The following is a 15,710-nucleotide window of genomic DNA, read 5'->3' on the forward strand; positions in this document are numbered from 1 at the left end:
ACTGAGTACCACCATACGATCTTTCAATGAACTGGCAAATTGGACTCACTGTAATGCAAGTTTCTGCAATGGTGTATACTCAGAAGGGACCAGTTTCTTTGACGTTCTCACTTTGAATCCAGGAGTGTATGTTGTTCTATGAATATCTCCTGGTGGAGATAAATAGTACTAGCAAGGGAAGAGTATTGAAATGTTGCATTAGGTAGGTGATCATATCGCATTCTCTGCTGAAATCAAATCAGCATGACAGCATGTTGTATGACATTTGGGTAATTGAGAGATCTCAATATTTTTTGATTCAACGTTTTTTGGATCTTTAGCTTCTTTTTTAGTTGTGCCTGTCATCTTTGAAATTGATGGAGGAATATCTTTGGTCTTCTCCCTCTCCTTTTGTTTTAAAGCATCTTCCCTGCACATCTGATGGCATCTGTTCATCTGATGGATTCTTAAATGTTGTCTTTTTCAGTTTCTCTCCTAATGCCCATCTTGTCTTCTTTGAGCTCAAATTGCCCAATTTAACCTATTCCCACCAAACTTCTGACCACCCAACTCCCCCCTTCTTGGCTCTTCTCTAAGCTGTCATTGTTAACTGTTTTCCCTCCTTAGACTCTCATCCTCTTTCCTTCATATCTGTCACCATCATCCCTCTCTCCTCAAAAAAATCCCCATAACTCTTCCATTTTTACAAACTGTTGGTCCACCTTCAAACTTTTCATTTCCCTTCCAGAGTTGTTGGACATGTAGTTGCCTTCCAAATTTGTGTCAGTCTTTCCAAGAATTGCATGTTTGAATCCCTCCCATCAGACTTCCACCCCTGTCACCAAACTGAAATAACTCATATTGAAGTTACAAACGACAATCCACAAGACTGCGACAAAAGTAAACGATCCATTGTACTCATCTCTTTTGATCTGTTTGCAGCCTTTGTCATAATTGCTCATCAGTCCACAATCCTCTCTGCCATCATCCAGTTGGTTGAATGCTTCTACCTGGTTCCATTCTTATTTATCTAATTACAGCTAGAAAAACACTAGCAACAGTTTCTCTTCCACTTCCACACCATTATTTCTGATATCTTCAAAGTCAATCCTTGCCCTCCCCTTGATTTTTCTGGATGAGCATTGAACCACTTATCCATGCTATCACTAAGACTGACGCTTTCTTTCCATTACCAATCATTGCCCATCCCCACCCCTACATCAGCTCTTCAGTTGTTGAAACCCTCATTCATGCCTTTTTACCTCATGATTCAACTATTCGAATTTAATTTTGGATGGTTTCCCATGTTCTACCATCCATAAACTTGAGGTCATCCAATACTCCATGTCTGTTTTAACTTGTACCAAATGTTATTCATCTACCACCCCATGCTTGCTAACCTATGCTGGCTCCCAGTTAAATAAAGTCTCAATTTTAAATTTCTTAGCTTTTAAATCCTTCCGTGGCCTCATTCATACTTACCCGTGCAATCTCATCCAGCTCTACAACCTTCCACGATAGTTGTTTTTCTAATATTTACCTCATAAAAATAACCAATTTTAATCACCCCGTGATTGGGAACCGTGCTTTCAGTCACCTAATATTTAAGCTCTGGAATTACCTCCCTGAACCTTTCAAGACCTAGCTTTTTAACCAAACATGTTAGTCATCTGCCCTAAAATTCTTTGTGCCTTAAATGATTTAGTATTTAAGAATGCCTCCATGCATCATTTTAGGGATTTTGATAACATTCAAGATCCTATATAAACACAAATTGTTGCTATTAGATGCAGCAGATTTGACATGGATGTCTATAAGCCCCACACATCAGTTTGCATAAGAAGGATGAATAAAAAGGGTAATAGTAGATGGATAGATGGGCAGGAAAGGACGTGCACAGCCAAAGAACCATTGCCAAGTAAATGGTTGAGGAATTATGAGTTAGTAAGCTTGACAATTTGCAGAATTTATCAAGCTGGGGGAAGGGGTAGCTGTGTGAAGTGCACAACGTATCTTGATGCGATTATGCTGTTACAGTTGTTCTCAATTTGAATCCAGAGTGTGGAAAATCTTCCTGCTGTTGCCCACCTTTGTCATCTCCAGCCTTGCATACTTCACAACAACATTCTTTGTCCTGTTGCTCTTTCCTACGCCTTATTACACCCAATAATGCATTAAGAAATGTAGCATTAAACTGAGGCAAGTTCTTGATCACCCTGAATTCAGGCTGATTCTTTTCATTGTACAAACTTCACATTCCTTCAAATTGTTTCTTAGCAAAATTGAGTTGGTTCTTTCAATATTACAGATTTATGTCCCACAAATCTACGTCACATTACCAAACATTCAATGCCAGACTCAGGTGTTATGTTACAATGAAGCATCTAAATTAAAATACCACAGAGGGATATGCTAAACTGTCTGGGTTTCATATTGATACAGCACTGATTCCAGTAAACAACAGCACTGGCATCATCCTTTCTACTCCAAATGAGCATTAGAGTTGTCATCGGAAACTCTGATTCCCGCAGGATCATTTTCATTGGGTAATTCTTTGAGCTTGTTCCTGCATCATTTTGCACAATCTATGCCTATCACTTACAACACTTCTTAAATGTTAGACTATTAAGTAGATCAACACTGACCAATGTTTTGCAGTCACTCTTTCTCGGTCTGTTTAGCTTGTTCAACTGCTGACTAAACTAGGTACAGGTATTTCATGTAGTCTCCATCTGCTGTGACATCATAAAGTTCAGTGCCAGTGACATCATGGGTGAGAAGCAATGGCCACAACCCCCACCATAAAGTCACTGTGCTGGTCAAAAAAAATAATAAAAGAGAGCCCAGAAACATTAAGCATATAAATCTTGGGCCAGTTTACAGTACTTTGGACTGTGGGTCAAAAGGTTATGTTAAACCTGCACTTCAGAGACATGAGCACATAACCTCAGAAGATATTGAGACAATTTTATACTGTCCATATCTTATATTGTTGTTTCACAAATGAGACATTAAACTTAAGTACACAACTTATTTTGTGCTAACATCACTAAAATTATTAATTTAGATGTTTCTCTTTTTGCTGTTTGTCAGGCCTTGCTTTTGTACCAACTGAGGGTTGTGATTCCACATATTACCAAAGTCACTACACTTCAAAAGTATTTCATTGGCTGTGAAGCTTTTTCAGATGAGCTAACATTATAAAATAGGCCATTTAAATACATGTTCTGTCTTTCTGACTTCAAAACCTGAGCACAAAATCTCAGGTGAGAATTCAGTGCAGTAGAGGAAATGCTGCATTGTTGGAAATGCCAACCATCAGAAAAAAAATTATAAAATGAGACTTCACACTTCTGAGGAAGGGTCACCGGACCCGAAACGTTAACTCTGCTTTTTCCTTCACAGGTGCTGTCAGACCTGCAGAGCTTTTCCAGCAACTTTGTTTTTGTTCCTGATTTACAGCATCTGCAGTTCTTTTGGTTTTTAAAATGAGATTTTAGTTGTCTATTCTTGCAGATTGACTTGAAATATTTCCAAAATTTCTCCCTCCTCTGGAAACAATGCAAACAAATCTTTATCTAGTTGCTATTTTGGGGATCTTTTTGCATCAAAATTGGTTACATATTTGTCATTCATCTCTAGTTCACATTAGATGGCTAGTAGACTATTTTTTCTTTTAAATTGCTGTAGTACATGTGCTGTCTGAGCATCTGCAACAACCAAACAATGCTGAAAAAACTATGTAGTCATCAAAATGTAGATAATACATGCAGTGGAGTGGAACTTGGAGTGATATAAATTCCATGACCTTGCCCTGTCTTCCTCAGCAATAGAAATTCAGGTCTGTTGTTGATTTTGAGTGTTCATGTTCACAGTTTTATAATACTGGCAGTTGATGATTTGTAGCAATCTTGTGATAATTTGAATTTGTTAAGAAGGTGCAGTTTTCATATGAAATATTAGTTAATTAGGCAAAGAAAATAGCTGTCAGAAGTTAACTCTGCTGGTCTGAGAAGGAGTGGGGCCCAAACCACCAGGTGACATCATGCCATAATTTTATGTATTTTGTTTTAAGAAACTGAAGAAATTTCCCAATAATTTCAAACCAATTTTTAATTTTTTTATTATCTTAAAAATAACTGTTTTTTAGGTATTCTTAAAGGCCACCTTCAAAAAACAAATACTTCCTATTCCAAAATCCGAGTTAAAACTGGATTTCTTCCAAATTTTAGCTTATTTATGTTTTGAGAACAAATTTTTCACAACATGGATTATTTTTAAAATTAAAATTGAATAATGAAGTTCACCATTTTCACTTTTGTCTAAACTTTTAACTTCTTTCTCAAATTAATTTTCAATCTTACATGTTTGCGAACTACATCCTGTTTTAGCAAATTCTTGACCTGAGTGTAAGGTGCACTGGGGGCCCTTTAACCTCACTGTGGAATAGGAACTGATGTGAGTTCTGACCTCTTTAACTACTAAAAGGGTCTCTCCCCCACGTTTTCTATCTCATTTCTAGTACTCCAGCTTCAACTCATTACATTGGCTAGGCAGAGCAGAGAGATGAGTATTTTCAACAATGTTCCAATGCCAGCTGGAATCGCCCACACTGTCCTAGGAAAGCTAAAGGCTGCCTGACCTCTTTTCCAAGCCAGCAGTCACAAAATCTGCTGTTTGCAGATTTCTGCCTGGCTCTTTCTTCAGTACTGATGATCCCATCTTTATTCAACTCAATGGTGTAGGAGAGAGGCTGGAAAAGCACAGCCAGTCAGACAGCATCCGAAACCATTCCCAGCATGACGAAGGGTTTCGGCCCCAAAGGTTGACTTTCCTGCTCTTCGGATGCTGTCTGACCTGCTGTGCTTTTCTAGCCTCACACTTATAGACTCTGGCTTCCAGCATTTGCAGTCCTTATTGTCTCAATGGCAAAAGAACCACTTCTGAACCACATCAAGATTTGTGGTGAGCCTTTTGAGGAGTCTGGAATGGGGCCCTGGATAAAGTTTTATTGGGAAGCTGGTGAGCATTAAATGCTGAAGACCTCCACTGTCAACAGTATGGACGACTGGGCTCCCACAACCATTGTACCAGAGGGAAAAAAAACTATCTTTCCCTGGGAGGTCTGGAGAAGTCATAACAGCTAAGAATTTGAGTCACCACTGCAGCAATCTGCCAAGTCACTGTCTGATCCTCACAGCCTCTTTTGCTGCCTCTAGTCCCTCTAGATGTTGCTCAAATGAGTCAGGACTCATTTGTACAGAAAGGGGAAGAATTTGCACCTCCTGGTGGGAAGCAGAACTTGATCTTGTCAGGCTTTTCCCTATCCCCTTTACTACAGCATTCACTGGCATGGTGAACTAGCCGATCAGCATTGAAACAACAAATTTGGCTACCCCTTATTTTTACAGGATTATAGAGTCATACAGCACAGAAACAGAACCTTTGGCTCAACTAGTCCATGCCCAACATAATCTCAACCTAAACTAGTCCCACCTGCCACATCCTGGTCCATTTCCCTCCAAACCTTTCCTATTCATGTACCCATCCAAATGTCTTCGGAACATTGTAATTGTATCCACATCCACCACTTTCTCATGAAGTTCATTCTATATGCAAACCACCTTCAGTGTAAAAAAATTGCCTTTTTTTTTCTAAATCTCTCTCTATTCACCTTAAAAATGTGCCTTGTCTTGAAGTCCCCTATCCTAGGGATAGAAAACTACCATTAACTCTATCTATACTTCTCATTATTTTATAAAATTCTATCAGGTCGCCTCTCAACCTCCTACACTGCAGTGAAAAACGTCCCAGCCTATCCAGCCTTTCTTTATAACTCAGACTTTCCATACCCAGCAACATCCTGGTAAATGTTTTCTGAACCCTCTCCAACTTAATAATATTCTTCCTATAACTGGGTGACCAGAACTGGACATAGTATTCCAGAAGAGGCCTCACCAATATCCTACATAACCTCAACAAGTCTTCCCAACTCCTATACTCAAAGGACTGAGCAATGAAGGCAAGCATGCCAAACACCTTTTTACCCACCCTGTCTATATGTGATGCAAACTTCAAAAAATTATGTACCTGCACCTCTGGGTCCCTCTCTTTTACAACACTACACAAGGCCCTACCATTAATTGTATAAGCCCTACCCTTGTTTGTTGTACCATAATGCAATACCTCGCATTTATCCACATTGAACTTCATCTGCCATTTTTCAGCCCATTGATCCATTTGATCAAGATCTCGTTGTAATCTTACAAAAATATTCTTCACTGTTTATTATGCCACCAATTTCGGTGTCATCCGCATACTTGCTAACCTTGCCTTCTGTATTGTCATCCAAATCATTTATATAAGTGACAAACAAAAGAGGATCCAGAACCAATCCTTGTGGAACACTGCTGGAAATCGGCCTCCAGTCTGAAAAGCAATCCTCCACCCCCACCCTCTGCCTCCTGCTGTTAAGCCAATTATGTATCCAATTGGCAAGCTCACCCTGAATCCTGAGCAACCTAACTTTACTAATTAGTCTATAATGTGGAACCTTTTCAAAGGCTTTACTAAAATCCAATAAACAATGTCTACTGCTCTGCCATCATCAATCCTTTTGGTAACTTCCTCAAAAAACTCAATCAAGTTTGTGAGACATGATTTTCCTCACACAAAACCATGCTGACTATCCCTAATTAATTTTTGCCTCTGTAAATGTCCATAAATCCTGTGTTTTATAATCACCTCCAACAACTTACCTACAAGTGAAGTCAGACTCATGGGTCTGTGGTTCCCCAGTTTCTCCTTCTAACCTTTCTTAAATAAAGGTACAACAATAGACACCCTCCAGTCATCAGACATCTCACCTGTAGTTATTGATGATGCAAATCTTTCTGCAAGGGGTCTTTCAATTTCCTCCCTTACTTCCAACAATGTTCTGGGATACATTAGATCAAGTACCAGAGATTTATCCACCTTTATTTTTAAAACATCAAAGTTTATTTCTCTGCATTCCCTCGACTCCATTTCTTTCCTCAGAGTAAAAACTGACGCAAAATATTTACTTGGTATCTCTCCCATCTCCTGGGTTCAACACAAAGATGAATTCCTTGATCTTTAAGAGTCCCTACCCTGTCTCTAGTTACCCTCTTGCTCTTAATGTGTTTATAGAATTTCTTTGGATTATCCTTAACCTTATCTGCCAATGCTATCGCATATCACTTCTTTGCCTTCCTGATTTCTTTCTTAAGAATGCACCTAAACTCTTTATATTGATTAAGAGATTCAATTGAACCAAGCTGTCTATATCTAAAATAAGATTCTCTTTTATTCTTGACTAGAATCTCAATACCTTTATTCATCGATTGTTCCTTAGGTTTCTAACTGCGTAAAGGGCTTTCACCAGCTGTTACATTAGCATTTCCCAAACTCCTGCAAAAGTTATTATGGACTTGTGCCCTTGCTGAGTTAGAGTAACAGATCAACTCAGCCCTGACCACACACTCCAACTGATTCTGGAACCCTTTTAGAAAGAAGCTCGTGAAACTTGATGTGTCACAGTATTCACCCTCCACCTGGGTACTCTCCCTCCCCTGACCAGGTCTTTTGGTAGCAGCCATGAAGCCTTTCTGCAACACACTGGAACTTTCAGTGGGTGACTGTTTCATACTAACTCATTCTTAGTGGAAATCAATATTTGCTTCCCCTTCTAAATTCCCAAACAGACCTTTTGCAATAAAATCCAGGTGTGGTTCTCTTTTTAAATATAGGGAGCAGGCAACTAGGAGGATCTGTTTGAAATCATCACTTTCTAATTCCAAGTGTGAAATTCTAAACATTTCCCATTTCTGCATAAGGAGAAAGATATCAGAATCCTTATCCATTGTAACACCCAGGTCTTCCCTCAAATGTCTAACCATAGATGGTGACAGGTGACTGTGAACACCTCATTAGCCACAGAGGGACTTCCCTCCTCTTGCTCAGTTTTGGTCATAGCTTTTATGACTGCACACATAAGCTTTGTTCCACAGTACAACAGAGGCGAGTTAACACAGTGTGGAGCTGGAGAAACTCAGCAGGCCAGGCTGCATCAGAGGAGCAGGAAAGTTGACATTTCAGGTCAGGACCCTTCTTCAGAAATCTGCCATGGCTGGATTTGAACCTGGGTCCCCAGGACATTATCTGGGTCTCTGGATTAACAGTCCAGTGATAATAACACTAGGCTACCACCTCCCCAGTAGCATGTTTATGCTTGTAGAGGTCTAGTGACTTAACTGAGGTCTCATGCTGCACAGGAAATACAAAATATGGAATACTAAGAGAAGCACAGAAGGTCAGATAGCAGCAGAGGAACAGGAAAATCGACGTTTCAGGTCAGGACCCTTCAGGACTGACACAGATGGCAAAACATAAGGCAACCTCAAAAAAATTCAAACAAAACAAGAAAAAAAGATAGATAATGTGAGGCAGAGACAGAGAACAGTGCACAAAAGATAAACAAAAACAGCAACAAAATGCAGAATATATTCTCTTAATTTGCTATGAACAATATCATGTATATTTATGGTAATGTATAAATGTGTGTATTTCCTTTATTGCCATACTTCTGAGACAAATATTTCCTTTACAATTTCCCATGTCCCATCAGTTTTTATATTATAACTGTATCAGGTTTTGTGCTATATCATGATTTTACATTTTCTTGCTCCTCAGTTTGTGCTACGGAGCAACACCTTTGCTCCAACTAACTTGGATTGTCTACTTCCCAAATCACCTTAAATGTTGCAGTTTAACTAAAAATATTTGCAGTTATTGATAAGCTTTTCACATCATCAGGTTGTTACACAGCATTTCACTGCTTATGAAGTACAAATAATAATCATACTTACCTAGATTTGTCATCAACATAATGGTGAGGCTAATGGTGCTTGTCACTATTGTCTATTAAATACTACAAGTTCAGCAAGGGGCACATCCATATGCATCAAGTCCTCAAGTTTTTTGCCAAAATAGTTTTCAATGCATCAAAAAATTCAAATATGCAATATTTTTAATTAGTTATTTTAAAAACCTATGTCATCATCTTCCTTCTTTTCATATCAAACATGTTCAGCATAGTTGGAATCCTTGCTATTTCATCAAAAACATTCCAAATTTCCACAATCTCTGGTAGTCTTTAATAATTACAAAGAACTACTGGCTATCTAATTTTGCTATTAAAATGGCTTTCATATTGATCTCCAAACATTTATTTGGTAGGAAAAAGTATTTATTACTTGACCCCATGTGATTTGAATATTGAAGAGAATACAAATTTCTTGGGGAAAAAGTCATTATATAATGACATCATTATCTGCTCCTTCCTTTTAATGTTACTTGTATTGTGCAGATTATCTTCAAAATTGAGTTCTACAACTTCAGAGTATGACCACTCCTCTCCACTTTCCTTACAACCCACACCGTCCTCCAGCCATGTCTTGTTGGTTTTGCAGCAGAGCAAACCTTTTCAAAGACAATACTTACACCAGCTTTACATATCCATCTCTTTACCATCATTATCACTTCCTTTCTCTTTCTGCATGGGCACACTCACCAGTTGTTTCACTTGCTCCTCCTCTCCTTGTCACTGGCATAAAAACGTAACTTCTAGCCCCTTTCAGGTCAAAAAGTCACATTTGGTTAGATCAAACATTATTTCTGGTTCTGTCTCCACAGATGCTGCTAGACCTGCTGAGTTTTGCCAGCAATTTATGCTTTTATTTCAGATTGTCTTTACAATTATTCACTCTAAGAGCAGCAGCTGTATGTCAGTATTTGAGACACGTCTCAGTTATAAAACTATTGTGAAAAGGTTTTCTTGAATGTGAGACATGTAGCAATTGTAACACATTCTTAGATTAGTGAAGAACAACAAGTTAAGTAGCATTGAGTCATTATTCCAGATGAGATGCAGATTCAAACTCTGAACAGATTAACGCTGGAAATGTTTTTACTTACACATCCAAGACCTCATTCCCACTTGTGTTTTTCTAGGCCCATTTTTTTTCAGTCAAGAATTTCAAAGCATTTGATGTAATGGAATCTTGTTCATTATGATCTAGAAGCTATGGTAATCTGTCTTGCATGAGTCTAAAGATTAACTTGCTATAATCGGTTTATTGAATTAAATGTAGTTTCGTACAATGCTACACAATCTGCAAGTAAGTAGATGTTGCACATGACTGAAGATCTTTTCATGCTAAAGCAACTGACATCTATTTATAATTAAATGAAAATATAGAGTCATACAGTCATTTACAGCTCAGGAGATGTACGAAGTGCGAAAGAATTTGGGGAAAATGTGGAATGTAATCTTGGAAATCTCATTTTTTACTATTCTTGGAATAAGCAAAAAATGAATTTGGTTAGATTCAAATACAGAGGAAAACACATTCAATAATTCAAATACACATTCGGGTATCTGTTGTTTACTGGGTTTCTAGACATGCACAACAGATACACTTATTTGTCATTTAAAATTCTGCTGCCTACAGAAATATTATTACAAACAATTCAAAATAACAATTAATGCCTGAATTTGATATTAAATTGCTGTAAGCAGAACATATTTATGACAGACTTTCTATGGAGTCCTTGAACATTCTAGGAAGGCGTTCGGTAGTTACCCATTTTAAGGGATCCGTCAAAGATCTTTAATGCTTAAGTCTGATATTGTAGCTTATATCATGCTTTTCAAGCCTTACAAAGAACTTTACAGGCATCTATCATTTTGAATTGCAGTCCCTGCTGTAATATAGATATTTGTTTTTGGTGTTATCTCGGGGTAAAAAAACACTCAGCAATATTTTTGAGACCATTGTAAAGACTACTGTCTTGGAAAAGAAGTTATTATTAAATCAAAAAGGAACACTTCATCAAGAATGCAACGAATTTGAAGGAAAATACAGTAGTAGCAGATGTACCCAAAGAATTCCTGAAATTAACACACTTGGTCAGCATTAAATATTATTGGAGAAAATCCATCTTTAATTTTTCATTTATTTGCAGATAAAATGCTTTGAATAGCTGGTAATGTGAACTGAAGATAGTCAGTTTTAAATTCTAGTATTTCTAGAAATTTCTAAAATCCATTTTTTTAATATTGAAGATTTTTTTCATTTATGTTTCATATAGGTTTAACACATTTGCACCCTCTCTTCAGTTAAATTAACTTTGAATAACTTCACTATTATAATATCTCTGTAAGTATTTTGGCATATTTTTTAAAGTGCTATCTGGCCCCTGGCCAGATACAAACTTTTATTCCAACCTCACAGGAAAGGCAAAAGACTTCCACAAAAAGGCTCTTACAGCTTTAGGGGCTGCAACTGTAATAACTCATGGTCAGCAGCACCGCAAGGAGATGGAGCAATAGTTGCAGAGTAATGGCCTCTGCAAACTTGGATTTGGACACTATCAAACTTAACAGGAAAAATAGTTCTGAGGAAGGGTCACCAGACCCGAAACGTTAACTCTGTTTTTTCTTTCACAGATGCTGCCAGACCTGCTGAGCTTTTCCAGCAACTTTGTGTTTGTTCCTGATTTACAGCATCCGCAGTTCTTTCAGTTTTTATTTAGGAAAAATAGTTTGTCTGTTAGTCCTGTAGTGCAAACAGCAAATTGTCATATATGGCATTGATATTCTCGTGTTGCCCTACGGAGGGCCTCATCTGAGTCCCCTAGAGCAAAACTCATCTGCGACCTTGTCCGCTGGTGAGCCAGCATACATGACATTCCTTGGCCTGGCTGCATCATATTCATTCTTACTGACTCATCATGTGCAGATCACAATTCTACACTAGCCTCTAAGGTAAGTGCAGACCTGCGGCCAGCTCAAGTAAAGAAATATTTTTATCTGTGGTGTGCTGTTACTCTCTTTTCTTCCTGGGCTGCAATGCCTGGAAAGGTGACAATTCTTCGATGTCTTGAGTATCAGAAAATTGGAAGAAGGCCACAAGGATGAAACATACCATGGGAGACTATGAGGGGTTTGCAAAGAGTCAGCATCACCATGAAGCAGACTGGGATAATGGACCTGTGTAAGGAGGGGAACAGCAGCAAAGAGTACCACGTGGCTACATACTTTTAGCTTATCTGAACAATGTCTTTATGAGTCTGTTGCAGAATTCTCTGGTAGCCAGCTGCAGGCACTTTGGTTCCTTTGTTTTTGAAGATGTAAAGTCATCATAACCATACTTCTCTTAGGGCTCCATTCCTCTCTCCAAAGCAATGTTGCACAAGGCAGAAAATTATTCAATCTCCTTCTGTTGTATACTGAAGACAGCCCATAGAATTGACCAGGCACCTGAATTAGATCAGCAGAAACTCAATGACTGCTCTAGTGCTCATGTGCCTCCTGCGGTCCTTCCTTTGAATTGGTGGTAAGGCTCCCTACAGGTTACGTAGTCAAGCCCAGGGAGTAGACCAACACCGTTTAGAGGTGTGAAGATCTATAGGTAATGTAACTGCAACTGCAACAGCATGGAGATGAAGGGTTTAGGCCTGAAACATCAGCCTTTCTGCTCCTATGATGCTGCTTGGCCTGCTGTGTTCATCCAGCTCTACACCTTGTTTTCTCAGATCTTCCAGCATCTGCAGTTCCTAGTATCTCTGAAGAAATCAGGGCAGTTTCCACAGACATGAATGAAAACTTTTAAGTAGGCACATTCCGACTGAAAAATCAACGTAAGAGCCCCTTGCTTTGAATATCTTCATCAGTTGCAAAATCAAGTGGCAGCCTTGACAAAAACGGTATTGGCTACCTGGAAAATATAGCTCTTGGCAGCAAACTGTGAAAAGCTGCAGTTTTGCTGATTAAAAGCCTTTTCAGTTCATCAACTTAATTGATCAATGTCACACTTTTACTTTGGTGACTTTGGCAAGTTCCACAGTTTGGAAAACATGTTAAGGATCAGCTTTCTGGGATAAAGGCACAACTAATTAGCTAGGTATGCACTGGCATCCCTGGTGAAAGGCCATCATCCTGGTTTCTATTTTTCTCTCTACAGATGTGGCTAGACTTGGTGGGTGTTTTCAGCATTTTCTAATCTTATTTCAGATTTACATGGTTTTGCTTGTTGTAAATGTTGACTCAGCACCCAGTTCTCAGTAATTAGCTCTTGCCCAGGCAATCACTTCCAACTGATTGGCATCTATCTTGTTGGTATTTAACTGTCAATCAATCTAAATTCAGTTTCTTTTAGTCTCTAAAAGTTGTAAGTTAAAAAACTTATTTACTTTTAAATTTGACTCTTCACCTACTGCTTTCAAGTTGCCCCTTTTTATTTTACACTGTTTCTATCCACTGTGCTAGACCAAAACATTTTTCACTGTACCTCAGTACACATGATAACAATAAATAAAACTCAAACTTCTAATCCATACGCTGATCTCAATTCATGCCAAAAATCTTTATTTCTTTCTCCTAGCCCCTAGCTGATTCTTTATTGTATACCCAAAAATCCATGGTTATTTCCATACTATTGCTTTCATATCCTTATCTCCTCCTTTGTACTAAACCCTCCCTCCTATCTACAGCCTAATCATACATCACAGGAGGCCACTCAGTAACCTATTTCAGTAACAAAATCAGAAATTGCTGGAAAAACTCAGCAGGCCTGGCAGCATCAGTGGAAAGAAAGCAGAGTTAATGTTTTGGGTCCATTTGGACCAGCTGGAAGGTTTTGTTCTGATTTCCAGCACCCACAGTTCTTTTGTTTTGTGCCTATTTCAGTTCTTTGATTACACTATTCAATGATTTACACTGCCCTATTCTGTCCGCTATGCAAAGCCACCTTGTTGCTATTCTGTACCCCAATTCCAATACCTGTCTTTCCTTTCCTTCCAATATTGTTCTATCCCATACCCCTGAGCTAATCATAGACTTTTGTAGCTCGGGAGGCAAGGCTGTGGGTCCATTGTATCTGTTGCAGCTTCTGAAAGAGGTATCCGATTCAGTTCTGAGCAAGGGTCTCCAGACCCGAAACATTGACACTGATTTCTCTCCGCAGATGCTGCCAGACCTGCTGAGCCTTTCCAACAATTTGTGTTTTTGTTTCTCATTTACAGCATTTTCAGTTTTTTTAAAATCTAAATTTGTGCTTTTTCTCTGCTGTCAGGCCGCTATCCTTCATATAAACTCTTCCTCTTCATTCTCGCTGACCTCATTCCCCTTGAGCCACATCCTCAATCTCCTCCTACCTACACTGCTCTCAGCTCTTTCACAAATTGGTAGTTAACATAAAGATGGAGTAGGCTATTCGGTTGCAGCTTGTACTTGTAAGGCGAACTCTCCATCCAACTCAGCACGCCGCCCGTAACATCTGTTTTTTTAAAACATAATAAATAGTTCCGACGCTCAAAGGTTTCCTTTCCTGTACCAGCGTCTGGGTTCCGGGCAGCGTTTGAAGGCCCTGTACTTGGTTCCGGTCCGAGTGGCGTTAGGTTAAAACGGTTGCTTTCTTGGAGGCCGCGTGCAAGGGGCTCGTGGCCGGGGAGCGCGGGCAGAAGAAAGGCCAGGCCTGGAAAGTGGAGCTGCCGCTGTGGAGAGGAGGTGCACCAACTGTCAGCATCGCTTGGAGCAACGAGGCGACCAGGCGGGGATTAAGTGCAAAAGAAAACGCGCGCAGGTCAGATACGAGGCGACTCTGCTATCGTCTCGGTTTGAAGTGCAGTTGAACCATATCTTGATTTAACGTCTCTCCTGAAAGACTGCACCGTCGCGAGTGCAGCACTCCTTTGGCACTGCCCATGTCATCTCCGCCCAACTAACAGGCTCAAATCCCGACGTGTGCTCTGATCCTACAGTTGCCTGACTCCAGAGGAATTGTGGTGTTCTGTGAAGTAAAATCTTGCGTTTTAAGTACTTGGTGTTCGATTTACTTTGTAACCTGTTGTGAATGATTCGCTCAACAGAATCTTTGCATGTGTGTTTTTCTGTGTATGGGAGAAAAGTTACTAAGTTAAACAAGAAAGTAGAGAAAAGGCATTAACTTGAAGGTCTCACGTTTAGGTACAGCATAGAGTTACAGAATAGTATAGCAAGTTATTTGGATTATGTCAAACTTTTTGTTTGAAAGCGCTCCTTTGTTTTGTTTTGATTTATTATTGTCACGTACGTGAGTACAGTGAAAAGTTTTGTTTTGCATCCAGTACAACAGATCATAACATTCAGAGACACAGATCACTGGTCTCAATACACACAGACAGAGAAGGACCTGAATTTGACTGGGACAACACATCCATAATAGCACAAGCCAAACCAAGACATGACAGGGAATTCCTGGAGGTCTGGCATTCCAAATAGAACTCCATCAACAAACACGTTGAACTGGACCCAATATATAAACCATTGAAAAACGGAACCAGAAGTAATGCCAACCATCCCAGCAAACCAAGCCATATAAATAACAAGCAGGACAGAACACCAACGCTTCACCAGAGGCACACTGATGTTACTTAGCAAGCTGATGAAATGCCTGCAAACAAACACACCGGTTCGGTGAGCAAGTCTGCAACTTAGCCCAGCTATACCATTAGGCTGAGATAGTAGGAACTGCAGATGCTGGAGAATCTGAGATAACAAGGTTAGAGCTGGATGAACACAGCAGGCCAAGCAGCATCACAGGAGCAGGAAGGCTGACATTTGAAGGGTCTAGGCCCAAAACGTCAGCCTTCCTGCTCCTCTGATGCTG

The 15,710-nt window shown here is 39.4% G+C and overlaps 1 protein-coding gene and 1 non-coding gene across 2 annotated transcripts in view; one reads left to right on the forward strand and one right to left on the reverse strand.

Annotated features, from left to right (window-relative positions):
• immp1l (inner mitochondrial membrane peptidase subunit 1) overlaps positions 1-15,710 on the reverse strand; it is a 219,522-nt gene that overhangs the window by 64,802 nt on the left and 139,010 nt on the right. The gene's annotated exons all lie outside the window — the stretch shown is intronic.
• Positions 14,211-15,710, forward strand: part of LOC109927833 — a 7,962-nt gene continuing 6,462 nt past the window's right edge. Inside the window, exon 1 of the transcript XR_007263982.1 lies at positions 14,211-14,645. This is a non-coding gene — a transcript (DnaJ (Hsp40) homolog, subfamily C, member 24). The remainder of the gene's footprint in view (positions 14,646-15,710) is intronic.

This window comes from Rhincodon typus, chromosome 17, assembly GCF_021869965.1.
Source record: "Rhincodon typus isolate 14 chromosome 17, sRhiTyp1.1, whole genome shotgun sequence".
NCBI classification, from domain to species: Eukaryota; Metazoa; Chordata; class Chondrichthyes; order Orectolobiformes; family Rhincodontidae; genus Rhincodon; species Rhincodon typus.